We start from the raw sequence: 14,306 nt of genomic DNA on the forward strand, positions 1-14,306 counted from the left end.
ATACCTTTGCAATATTTCTTAAATGTAAAAATACTTTCTTTATGTGGGATTTCAAATTCAAATCTGAATCAAGGATAACAATCAGGCTTGTTACTTCTAATTTTACAAGAGGAGCCAAGTTCCCAAGTTTATCAAGAAGTTTATCTCTTTTGGCTTTGGGACCAGCTAAAAAGTATTTCAGTTTTATCTTCATTTATTTTTAGGAAATTATTGCTCATACATTTGTTTACTGCAGCCATACCAGAGTCAGAAAAGATAGGGTGTTACCATGGTCAGGCTCAAATGAGATATACAGTTGTGTGTTACCTGTGTAACTATGGAAATCAAGTTTATGCTCTCTAATGATGACTCATAAGGGAGGCATGAATTAGAAAAAGAGTAGGAGACAAAGACAGTTTCCCTGCAACAGCAGGAGGTACACTGCATCTCCTAGCAAAATGGTCTACAGGACAGACAAAAAAATTTCTCTCTCTCTAAGATATAGAAGTGAAAAAAATTAAAGACCAACCCAGTTCTCAAGGCGATCTTGGAGAATGTTGTGGTCACCTATGGTGAAGGCAGCACTTAGATCAGAAGAATTAAAACTCAGGCCCTGTTGGCATCAGTGCTGAGCCTAAAGTTACTGACAATTTTGATTAGAGCAGTCTCCATGCTGTAGTGTGCTCTAAAACCTAACAAACGTTTCTAGAATATTGCTCTCATTCAGAAACCTTGCTGAGTTGGTTGAAAATGACTTTTTGAAGAATCCTGCCCAGGAAAGGAAGGCCTGTAACTGGCTAGTATGTCATTATCAACATCTGGCTTTTTAAGGAGGAATGTGACAGCTGCAATTTTGAAGGCATCTGATAAACTTCAGCTCCAAGGGATGTGTAAATAACTAAATAGTGCATGAATACTCATCTAATAATGTTCTTAATTGATTGAAAAATACAGTGTTTGAAAGGAAATGATTCAGAACAGCTAAAAATATTCCACATTTTGAAAAGGCCAGCATCTATGCAATGATAGATGCCAAAGCTAACCTGGAAATAGCCAGTAATGGTCCTAACAACAAAAGGATATTGGGAGATGTTCACAAAAATAACTAATGTGGTTAAAACAGTGGGGAAAAAAAACTTATCTACTTAATGATTTTCATATCAATTGAAATGGCTTACAGCCAGGGAAATTTTTTGCAGCTTAGTCACATAGCATAATGTCAAAAATGATGTAGCCATACTGTAGGTTTCGATGATAGCTTTCTACGTGGAAATGACAAGGGAGTTCTGTTCTTTAAATAAGGCTATGTTAAAGATAAGCAATGCATGGCAATATAGAGCCTTATTGAAAGAGTGCCAAGAAATCTTTTACAGATGGTAGATATAACCATATAACCATATAACAATTATAGCACGTAAACAGGCCATCTCGGCCCTTCTAGTCCGTGCCAAACACTTACTCTCACCTAGTCTCACTGACCCGCACTCAGCCCATAACCCTCCATTCCTTTCCTGTCCATATACCTGTCCAATTTTATTTTAAATGACAATGGAGAACCTGCCTCTACCACTTCTACTGGAAGCTCGTTCCACACAGCTACCACTCTCTGAGTAAAGAAATTCCCCCGTGTTACCCTTAAACTTTTGCCCCCTAACTCTCAACTCATGTCCTCTTGTTTGAATCTCCCCTACTCTCAATGGAAAAAGCCTAACCACGTCAACTCTATCTATCCCCCTCATTATTTTAAATACCTCTATCAAGTCCCCTCTCAACCTTCTATGCTCCAAAGAATAAAGACCTAACTTGTTCAGTCTTTCCCTGTAACTTAGGTGCTGAAACGCAGGTAACATTCTAGTAAATCTTCTCTGTACTCTCTCTATTTTGTTAACATCTTTCCTATAATTCGGTGACCAGAACTGTACACAATACTCCAAATTCAGCCTTATCAATGCCTTGTACAATTTTAAGATTACATCCCAACTCCTATACTCAATGCTTTGATTTATAAAGGCCAACATACCAAAAGCTTTCTTCACCACCCTATCCACATGAGATTCCACCTTCAAGGAACTATGCACCATTATTCCTAGATCGCTCTGTTCTACTGCATTCTTCAATGCCCTACCATTTACCATGTATGTCCTATTTAGATTATTCCTACCAAAATGTAGCACCTCACACTTATCAGCATTAAACTCCATCTGCCATCGTTCAGCCCACTCTTCTAACTGGCCTAAATCTCTCTGCAAACTTTGAAAACCTACTTCATTATCCACAACGCTACCTACCTTAGTATCATCTGCATACTTACTAATCCAATTTACCACCCCATCATCCAGATCATTAATGTATATGACAAACAACATTGGACCCAATACAGATCCCTGAGGCACACCACTAGTCACTGGCCTCCAACCTAACAAACAGTTATTCACCACTACTCTCTGGCATCTCCCATCCAGCCACTGTTGAATCCATTTTACTACTTCAATATTAATACCTAACGATTGAACCTTCCTAACTAACCTTCCATGCCAAACCTTGTCAAAGGCCTTACTGAAGTCCATATAGACAACATCCACTGCTTTACCCTCGTCAATTAATTTATTGTCACATACTAAAGTATTACCTACGCCAAGACAGTACGTCTACTGTACTCTAATAGAGCATTAGCTCAGGTCTATGCTCAAATCTCACTGGTCACAGAATCACAGCACAGAAAAGGGCCTTTAACAGTTCACCTTGTCCATACAAACCATGATGCGAACCAATACTAAAGCTAGGCACTTGCAATAGGTGCATATACCTCTACACCAGGGGTTCCCAGCTTGGGGTCCACGGGCCCCTCGGTTAATGGTACAGCTCCATTGCATAAAAAAGATTGGGAACCACTGCTCTATTCCTCTCCCATCACAGTCCTTGTCCAAATACTTTTTATACATTGTAACAGCATCTCCCTTCATCACATTCTTTCGCCTTCTCACCGTAACCTTTGATACCCTTACTAAACAAGAACCCATCAAACTCTGCCTTAAATATACCCAATGACTTGGACTCCACTGATTCACCACCCTTTGGCTAAAGAAATTCCCCGTCTGTTCTAAAGGGACATCCTTCTATTCTGAGGCTGTACTTTGGTCTAGACTCTCCCACTATAGGAAACATCCTCTCCACATCCACTCTCTCAAGGTCTTTCAATATTCGAAAGGTTTCAATGAGATCACCCCTCATTCTTCTAAACTCCAGCAGGTACAGGTCCAGAGCCAACAAACATTCCTCATAGGTTAACCCTCTAACTGCCAAACTCATTTGTATGACTCTCCTTTGACCCTCTTCACTGCCAGCACATCTTTGCTTAGCTAAGGGGCCCAAAACTGCTCCCAATACTCCAACAGCAATCTGACCAATGCCTTTATGACGCCTCAGCATCACATCTTTGCTCTTAAATTCTAGTGCTCTCGAAATGAATGCTAGCATTACATTTGCCTTCCTTATCACTGACCCAACCTGCAAGTTAATTTTTAAAGAATCCTACAGAAGGGCTCCCAAGTCCCTATGCATCTCTGATTTTTGAATTTTCTCCCTATTTAGAAAATAGTCTATGCCGTAATTCCTTTTACCAAATCGCATGACTATACACTCCCTACACTATATTCCATCTGCCATTTTTTCTCCCAATCTGTCAAAACTCTTCTACAGACCCACTGCTTCTTCAACACTAACTGCTTCTCCACCTATCTTCATATCATCTGTGAACATAGATACAAGCCATCAATTCCTTCATCCAAATCACTGATATATAATTTGAAAAGCAGCGGTTCCAACACCAACCCATGTGGACTATCACTAGAATAGACGCCCTTTATTCCAACTCTTTGCCAACTCCCAGTCAACCAATCTTCTATTCATGCTATTTTGCTTCCTGTAATACCATGGGCTCTTATCTTGTTTGAGAGCCTCACACGCGGCACCTTGTCAAAGGCCTTCTGAAAATTCAAATGAACAACATCCACTGACTCTCCTTTGTCTATCCTGCCTGTTACTTCCTCAAGGAATTCCAACAGATTTTTCAGGCAAGATTTTCTCTTGAGGAAACTATGCTGACTTTGGCCTATTTTATCATGTGCTTCCATGTACCTTGAAAACTCATCCTTAAATAATGGACTTCAACATCTTCCCAACCACTAAAGTCAGGCTCTTATCTTTCTGCCCATTATGACACTGGTGTTTAGGACAGCAATGAACGTCCTCCATCTCTGTCTGTCGTTAGAGTCACACACAGATATAGAAGGATTCTTCATTGCTTTTCCCATAACAATTGTTTTTTTTTACCATTCAGGGTTGTTATGAGCTGAATGCCCAAACCTGGAGGACAGTGGACCATTCTTAGTCTGGCCTCTACCCTTTGACCTATTTGGCTTGGGTGACCCTACCAAAAGCCAAAGAACTTCAGTCACCATAGCTCTCTGGGTCATTAAGGCATGCAAACCTCAAAACCCTAAGAAAAGGTTGTGGTCCTTTTGGAGGTGAAGTCAGGCTAACAGGTCTATGATTTCCTTTCTTCTGCCTCCCTCCCTCCTTAAAGGGTAGAGTAACGTTTGAAATTTTCTAGTCCTACTGAACCATTCCAGATTCTGTTGATTCATGAAGATCATTACTAATGCCTCTACAATATCTTCAGCCACCTCTTTCAGAACCCTGAGGTGTAGTCTATCTGGTCCAGGAGACTTAACTATCTTCAGACCTTTCAACTTCCTAAACATCTTCTTCATAGTAATAGCCATGGTACTCAAGTCTGTGCCCCTGACACTCTTGAATTTCTGCCTCATTGCTAGATTCTTCCGAAGTGAAAACCAACAAAAAATACTTATTAAATTAGTCTGCTATTTTTGGTCCTCCATTACTACCTCTCCAGCAATCTAATATCCACTCTCACCCCTCTTTATCTATTTGAAAGAACTTTTGTTATCTTCCTTTTTATATTAATGATGAGCTTATCTTCATATTTAATCTTTTCTCTACTTTTCCCTTTTTGATTTGCCTTTCTGTTGGCTTCTAAAAGCTTCCCAATCCTCTAACTTCTCACTAATTTTCACTAATAATATGCTCTCTCTTTTGTTTTTATATTTTCTTTGACTTCCCTTATCAGCCACAGTTGTCTCATCCTTCCTTTAGAATACTTCAGCCTTGGGATTTATCTATCCTGTACCTTCTGAATTGCCCCCAGAAACTCCATTAATGCTGTTTTGCCATAATCCTTGCTAGTGTCTTTAAGTCCTTCTGCAGTCTCCCTACTTCCTCAACACTACCAGCTCCTCCACTTACCTTTGCATTGTCTGCAAACCTGGCCGTAAAGCCATCATCTAAATCATTGATATATAATGTGAAAAGATGCAGTCCTGACACTGTCCCCTGCAGAACACCATTAGTCACCAGCAGCCAACCATAAAAGGTCCCCTTTATTCCCACCTGTTGCCTCCTGCCAGTCAGGCTATCTTCTATCTGTGCTGGTATCTTTCCTGTAATACCAGAGGTTCTTATCTTGTTTAGTAGGCTCATGTGCAACACCTTGGCAATGACCTTCTGAAAATCCAAGTAAACAACATCCACTGACTCTCCTTTGTCTACTCTGCCTTTTATTTCCTTAGACAATGCCAAAAGATTTATCACACTATATTTGCCCTGAAGGAATCCATGCTTATTTTACATTGTCTTTGACTTCATGTGCTTCCAAGTACCTTGAAGCCTCATGCTTAATAATGGATTCCAACATCTTCCCAATCACTTTAGTCCGGCTAACTGACCTGTAATTTCTTGTCTTTTGCCTTCCTCCCTTGTTAAAGAGTGCAGTGAAGTGGATAATGAAATAAATTGAAATGAAACTTACTGAAATACAGAATATGAGCGGAGATCTTGGCAACAAGAAAGAATACAAAAGAAAAACAAACAGATGTTTGACAATACAAGTCCTTAAATACTAATAATGATATTGAAAAAGAAAACTTGAACAGTAGCTTGCATTTATATTTATTGTGGAACAGGACAGAAGAAGTGGAAAGCATGGTGCACTTCTACAAACACTGAGTCTAGGGCAGTGATGTATAAACGTTAACATAAAAATATCAAAGAACATCAGAGTACTTATGCAACGTGATACTTATAACCTCAGGGGAAACCTAGATACTCTTGCAGCATGATGCTCCCAGAGAGACATGGCCTTCTCTCCTTGCAAGCATCCATAGTGGGTCCTACATCTAAATTCATGCAAATGTTTAGTAGTTCAGAACAAAATCAAATTCGCATCTGTATATAAAGTTGTTACTGAGGTGGAAAACCTTAGCAGCTGGACAGAATGATCCTTAGAGATATCTCAGCGGGGGCTTATCATTGATATTTTTGTCAATGCTGAAGTGAAAATGTGTGATCTCACCCCCAAAACAAACATAATACTCCAACATTCTATGGTCCTGACAATATAAAGCTCATATAAAATTGATCTTCTAACAATAAATTCTTTGCAATAGATCAGGCCACCTGTTGGAATGAGGTTTTTCTGTCTGTAGAATGTGGTAACTGAATTTAAGGGAATCAATTCCAGAAAGGAGGTACAGTATCAATTATTCATTACTTATGTAATGACAGGATTCCTAATGTGCTTCAAATAAGCATTATAGTGTGTACACAGAAGCACAAAGCATTGAACAGTACAAGTAATCAACTTTAAGCTTCAATTCCATTTCATATAGAATCATATGATTAAGTTTCTCAACCCTTCCATCCATCAATGCTATTTCTTCTATAGAATCTATATATGCAGATCCTGCTAAAACTCCAAGTCTGATCTGTTTTTGATTTAAAATAACCCAATATTACTGGAACTAAAAGATGCTGACGACGTTCATTAAGTATGCACAACACTGATGAATGGTCTTCAATGTGAAATATTATCTCAGCTCCTGCTCTTCTTTCCATAGGTACTGCCTGATCTGATGAGCATTTCCAAGGTTTTCCATTTTTGTGTAAGGGAAAATGGTTCTATTGGGAATACCAGCAGTCAGTGCTGCTGCAGAGCTTAGCACAGTAGATATGAAGCACACTGATAGCTGTCGTTTATTTTGTTTGGCTTCAAGTATTGTAGCATACATGAAGCCAAAAATAAACCTGAGCCAACTGGCCTCAGCATAGTTTCCCTCAGCTCTTCCAGCTTTAATAAATAAAGGAGTGACGGTATGTTTAAATTTAGCTGTTATGCGGGTGGATACTGCTGTGGATGGTTGCCCAGGATCTTAAATAAATGACAGCACATTTCATTACATTGAGAATAGCATTTTCCTCTTCTTCATGTTGCATGGAGGAAAAATTGCTTTGAGAAACCACCTTCTAAATGCTTGTAACCTTGGAAAACTACATAGACAATTAAAAAAGAAAAATATGAATTGAATCCAAAGTGGACAAGTTTTCACTTTGGATATTACTGAAAATGTCAGCATAAATTGCGTTAGTTTTAAAAGCCTCTTTTTTTGCCTTGTTGCTACACAAAGTCAGAAGCACATAATTGTAAAATTTTCATGAGCAACATCATGAGCATCCAGCGCAGCAAGATAAATTGACAAATGCTTGGGACTTTGGGAAAGGAGGTGGAAAAATGGCAGATGTTGCAATTGAACCCCAAATATTCCAATGAAAAATAGCAATTCACTTGTTCTTCTGATTAAGTATACTGTGCTCATGATGTGGGTGAGAGCTACGTAGATTACTTTTTGTTTAGTAAGGCAAAAATAAACTTTTCAATAACATGAGAAAATCTGCTGATGCTGGAAATCCACAGTGACACACACAAAATGCTGGAGGAATTCAGCAGGCCAGGCAACATCAACGGAAAAGAGTAAGCAGTCGACATTTCAGGCCGAGAGTATTCATCAAGACTCGAAAGAAAGAGAAGTCAGAGTAAGAAGGTGGGGCAGGAGAGAGGTGGTACAAGATCACAGGTGATAGGTGAAACTGGCAGAAGGGGGGCAAAGTAAAGAGCTGGGAAGTTGATTGGTAAAAGAGATAAAGGTCTAGAGAAGGCAGGGATCTGACAGGACAGGATAGAAGACTATGGAAGAAAGGGAAGGAGGAGGAGCACCAGAGGGAGATGATGGGAAGGTAGGGAGATAAGTTGAGAGGGAAACAGGAATGGGGAATGGTGAAGGGGGTGGGGGGATGCAATTACCTGAAGTTTGAGAAATCGATGTTCAGGCCATAAGGTTGGAGGCTACCCAAATGGAATATAAGGTGTCGCTTCTCCAACCTGAGTGTGACCTCATTGCAGCAGCAGAGGAGGCCGCGGACTGACATGTCTTAATGGGAATGGGACATAGAATTGAAATGGGTGGCAAGGAGAACCTGCTTTTTCTGGCAGATGGCGCATAGGTGCTCGGCTGGGGCCCTGAATGGTAGTGAGGGAGGAGGTGAAGAGGCAGGTGTGACACTTGTTCCACTTTCAGTTGTGAAAACAACTTTCAGTTGTATGTCACAGGAACTTTCTGTCCCACGACCGTTTTGACTTCATCTTCTAACAAAAACAACACAAGTTTAGGAAAAAGCATTTCATCTTTTACCATGGCACATTAAAAGCTTCCAAATCCACAGAATTCAACAATTCCATATAATTGAACACTCCAGCTTGATACAAAGAATTGGCAGCAGAGCTTTTTATCTCATATTTTGATACGTTAACATTTTAACCCCCATCTCCCCCAGCATACATGTTGTTAATCACAAAAATACTGGAGAAACACAGCAGGCCAGGCAGCATCTATGGAAAAGAGTACAGTCGACGTTTTGAGCTGAGACCTTTCAGCAAGACTGGGAATGGAAGGAGCACCAGAGGGAGATGATGGGCAGGCAAGGAGATGAGATGAGAGAGAGAAAAGGGAAAAGGGGATGGGGAATGGTGAGAAATGGGAGGGGGGCATCACCGGAATTTCGAGAAATCGATGTTTATGCCATCAGGTTGGAGGCCACCCAAATGGAATATATGGTGTTGTTCCTCCAACCTGAGTGTGGCCTCATCATGACAATAGCGGAGGCCACGTATTGAATGGGAATGGGAAGTGGAATTAAAATGGGTGGCCACTGGGAGATTCCACTTCTTCTGGCGGACGGAGCGCAGGTGCTCGGCGAAGCAGCCTTGCAATCTACATCGGGTCTCTCCGATATATAGGAGGCCACACCAGGAGCACCGAGCACAGCACGTGACCCCTACAGATACACAGGTGAAGTGCCGCCTCACCTAGAAGGAATGCTTGGGCCCTGAATGGTAGTGAAGAAGGAGGTGTACAGGCAGGTGTAGCACTTGTTCTGCTTGCAAGGATAAATGGCAGCAGGGAGATCAGTGTGGAAGGGACGAATAGACAAGGGAGTCGTGTAGGGAGCAATTCCTGCAGAAAGCAGAATGTTGGTGGGGGAGATGCACTTGGTGGTAGGATCCCATTGGAAATGGTTGAAGTTCCAGAGAATTATCTGTTGGACATGGAGGCTGGTGGGGCGGTAGGTGAGGACAAAAGGAACCCTTTGCCTTGTAGGGTGGCAGGAGGCTGGGGTAAGAGCAGACGTGTGTGAAATGGAACAGATGCGACTGTGGGCAGCGTTGATGGTGGAGGAAGGGAAGCCCCTTTCATTGAAAAAGAAGGACATCTCCTTTGTTCTGGAATGAAAAGCCTCATTCTGAGAGCAGATTTCATCCTCCACCATCAACCTGTGTGGATGCCATTGCCTCAGCACACCACCACATAGAAGAATGTTCTGACAACAACAGACTGGTAGAACATGTGAAGGAGTGGTCCACATACTCCAAAAAGGTTCAGTCTCCTCAGGAAGTAGACGTATATAGCCTCTGTTTTGGTGCTCCACTCAAGTCTGTCATACAGGTGCACCCCCAGGTATCTGTAGCTCCTCACCACATCCACGTCCTCACCATCAATAGTAACAGGGAGCAATGCAAGCTTAGTCTTCCTGGAGTCCATCAGCAGCTCTGTCTTATTAATGTTGAGCTGCAGATGATTCAGCTTGCACCATTTGACAAAGTCCTCCACCAGGGCCCTGTATTCATCCTCCAATCCTCCCTTTATACACCCAACTACTGCTGAGTTATCAGAGAATTGCAGTGTTGTATCTAAAGTCCGAGGTATACATGGTAAACAGGAAGAGGTCTCAGTGCAGATTATAGCCATGTCTAACACACAGCTCTGAAGCTGCACAAACTGTGGTGTGCCAGTCAGGTAGTCCATTATTCAGCATACAATGGAAGTGCCATCCAGCAGTGAACGGAGCTTTACACTCAGCAATAAAGGCTATATGGTACTGAATGCACTTGAGAAGTCTAACAACATGACCGTCACAGTGCTGCCCTGCTTATCCAAATGGGAGCAGGCTCTGTTCAGCGGGTAGATGACAGCATCATCAACTCCAATGTGCTCCTGGTAGGCAAACTGCAAGGGATCAAGTGCTGATCTGACCAGGGGTTAGAGGTGAGCCAGGACCAGCCTCTCTAGGGTTTTCATGATGTGTGAGGTCAGTGCCGCTGGATGGTAGCCATGGGATAGGGATATTATTTTGCCATGGGAATATTTTTCAGCTTATTATTACAAATGGAAAAGGGGTTCCAGCATCAACCAAAAACATAGATCTGAATTTGAAGAAAACAATAATGAGTATTCATTTTTGATTTTAAAAAACATAATCTTAATTTTAGCATTTTCCATCTGTCTGCGTTTGGCTTGCCCTTCTACTCTCCAGCTTGGAAAGGAGATAAGGTAAACATCATGGCTCAGACTTGTAATTTTTGTAATAAATTTTCTCTGGCTGAAAATTTAATTTTCACATTATCTGTTCTCAACCTGAAACATTTCACCTCTCTTTACAGATACTGTCTGAATGGATGAATATCTATCTCCAGCTCTTCTTAGACAAGAAAATCCTGATCTAAAAATGTAAAAGTTTGAGTGTTCCAGAAGGCAGTTCTTCAAAGAGGATTTAAAGAGAGTTTACAAAATTCTGGGACAAAATTTTTCAAGTGAATTGGTTTGTACATTAAGGAAAGTCTCACAAATTTGTTTGATTTTTTTTTGGAAGTAATATCAGGGCAATAAATGAGGTCTGTATGGACTTCAGCAAAGATGCGATTCCATAAAGTAGGCTGCACCAGGAGGTTAAATCACATGAAGTCCAAGGAGAGCCAGGACATAGAAATGGTTCAATGGTAGGAAGCAAAGGGTGATGGTGTAAGATTGTTTGTTTGACTGGAAGCCCAAGACCAGTGGTGTGTGGCATGTGTTGGTGCTGGGCCCATTGTTGTTTTTCATCAACATGAACAACTTAGATGAGAATGTACAAAGCAGAATTTCTGAGTTAGCAGATGACACCAAAATATTAGGTATTATAGACAGTGAAGAATATTATCAGGAATGCAACGGTAATTAGCTTGGAAAGTAGGAAAATGATTAGTAAATGCAAGTTAGTTTAGATAAGCAAAAGTATTGCATTTTGAGAAGTCAAACTAGATCAGGATTTTCAAAATGAACAGTAGGGCCCTGGAGAGTGTTCTAGAACAGGGGGTACTCAGAATACAAGTAAGAAAGGAGGAAGGCAGCAGAAAGGAAATTATACACCGGTTAGCCTGACCTCAGTGGTTGGGAAGATGTTGAAGACAATTGTTAAGGATGATATTATGGAGACACAGAATGAGATAGGAGAAAGTCAGCATGGCTTCCTTAAGGGAAAATCTTGCCTGACAAACCGGTTGGAAGTTTTTGAGGAGATTACACATAGGATAAAGGGTATATTTGTATATACTTACACACACACACACACACACACACACACACACACACACACACACACACACACACACACACACACACACACACACACACACACACACACACACACACACACACACACACACACGAGCCCATTGTATTACAGGGAAGTCACTGGCACAGTTAGAGCATTAGCTGATTGGTAGGAGGCAGCGATTGGGAATAAAAGGATCCTTTTCTGGTTGGCTATCAGTGACTAGTGGTGTTCCGCAGGGGTCTGTGATGGGACCACTTCTTTCTATGCTGTGTATCAATGATTTAGATGATGAAGTAGATGGCTTTATTAACAAGTTTGCAGATGATACAAAGATTGGTGGAGGGCCAGGTTGTGTTGAGGAAACTGGAAGGTTGAAAAAGGACTTAGAAAGATTAGGAGAATGGGCAAGAAAGTGGCAAATGAAATACAATGTTGGAAGACGCATGGTCATGCACTTCAGTAGTAGAAATAAATGAGCAGACTATTTTCTAAATGAGGAGAAAATCCAAAAATCTGAGATGCAAAGGGACTTGGGAGTCCTTGTGCATAACAGCCTAAAGGTTAACTTGCAGGTAGAGTTGGTGGTGAGGAAGGCAAATGTAATGTTAACACTCATTTCAAGAAGTCTAGAATAAAAGACCAGGGATGTGATGTAAAAACACAAAATGCTGGCAGAACTCAGCAGGCCAGACAGCATCTATGGGAGGAGGTAGTGACGACGTTTCGGGCCGAAACCCTTCATCAGGAGTGAAGTAACATGGGATGGTCAAGGGGGGATAAGAAGTGGGGGGAGGGATAAAGTAGAGAGCTAGGAAGAGATAGGTTGGAGGGAAATGGGCTAGGGGGAAGGTGGAGAATTATGGGAAATAAAAGAGAAAGAAAGGTAAGGCTGGGGAGAGATTATAGTGAGGGGGGAAAAAAGAGAGAAAGAGAGCCAGACTGAAATAATAGATAGGGATGGGGGTAAGGGGGGGCGGGGATATCAACGGAGGTCTGTGAGTTGGATGTTCATGCCGGCAGGTAGGAGGCTACCTAGGTGGGAGATAAGGTATTGCTCCATCGACCTGCGCGCGGCCTCATCTTGACGGTAGAGGAGGCCATGGACAGACATGTCAGAGTGGGAGTGGTCTGTGGAATTGAAGTGTGTGGCCACAGGGAGATCCCGCCACTGCTGGAGGACTGAGCACCAGTGTTCGGCGAAACGGTCTCCCAGTCTGCGGTGGGTCTCCCCAATATATAAATGGCCACATCGGGAGCACCGGATACAGTATATCACCCCAGTTGACTCGCAGGTGAAGTGGTGCCTCCCCTGAAAGGACTGTCGGGGGCCTGGGATGGTGGTGAGGGAAGAAGTGTGGGGGCAGGTGTAGCATTTCTTCCGTTTGCAGGGATGAGTGCCTGGAGGGAGGTCAGTGGGGAGGGATGGGGGGGAAGAATGGACAAGGGAGTCGCGTAGGGAGCGATCCCTGCAGAAAGCCAAGAATGGGGGGGAGGGGAAGATGTGGCTGGTGGTGGGATCACGTAGGAGGTGGCGGAAGTTACGGAGGATTATACGTTGGATCTGTAGGCTGGTAGGGTGATAGGTGAGGACCAGGGGGACTCTATCCCTGGTGGGCTGGCGAGGGGATGGGGTGAGGGCAGAGGTGCGTGAAATACGGGAGATGCGATGGAGGGCAGAGTTGATAGTGGACGAAGGGAAGCCCCTTTCTTTAAAAAAGGAAGACATCTCCTTTGTCCTAGAATGAAAGGCCTCATCCTGAGAGCAGATGCAGCGGAGGCGGAGGAATTGAGAGAAAGGGATAGCATTTTTGCAGGAGACAGGGTGGGAGGAGGAATAGTCTAGGTAGCTGTGGGAGTTAGTAGGTTTGTAGTAGACGTCGGTGGATAGGCTGTCTCCAGAGATAGAAACAGAAAGATCTGGAAAGGGGAGGGAGGTGTCGGAAATAGACCAGGTGAATTTGAGGGCGGGGTGAAAGTTGGAGGCGAAGTTTATGAAGTTGACGAGCTCAGCATGTGTGCAGGAAGCAGCGCCGATGCAGTCATCGATATAACGCAAGAAAAGAGGAGGACAGATACCGGTGTAGGCTTGGAACATAGATTGCTCCACATGGCCGACAAAAAGGCGGGCATAGCTAGGACCCATGCGGGTGCCCATGGCTACACCTTTAGTTTGGAGGAAGTGGGAGGAGCCAAAGGAGAAACTGTTAAGGGTGAGGACTAATTCCGGGAGGCGAAGAAGAGTGGAGGTAGAAGGTGACTGGCTGGGTCTGGAATCCAGGAAGAAACAGAGAGCTTGGAGACCTTTCTGGTGGGGGATAGAGGTATATAGGGACTGGACGTCCATGGTGAAAATGAGGTGGTGGGGGCCAGGGAACTTGAAATCTTTGAAGAGATGTAAAGCATGGGAAGTATCACGGACATAGGTGGGAAGGGATTGAACAAGGAGAGATAAAACAGAGTCGAGATACGCAGAAATGAGTTCAGTG

At 42.6% G+C, this 14,306-nt stretch overlaps 1 protein-coding gene across 5 annotated transcripts in view; it reads right to left on the reverse strand.

The window, feature by feature from the left end:
- cobl (cordon-bleu WH2 repeat protein) overlaps positions 1-14,306 on the reverse strand; it is a 263,076-nt gene that overhangs the window by 211,907 nt on the left and 36,863 nt on the right. The window lies entirely within an intron of this gene.

This window comes from Hemitrygon akajei, chromosome 8 (assembly GCF_048418815.1).
Source record: "Hemitrygon akajei chromosome 8, sHemAka1.3, whole genome shotgun sequence".
In the NCBI taxonomy this organism is placed as follows: Eukaryota; Metazoa; Chordata; class Chondrichthyes; order Myliobatiformes; family Dasyatidae; genus Hemitrygon; species Hemitrygon akajei.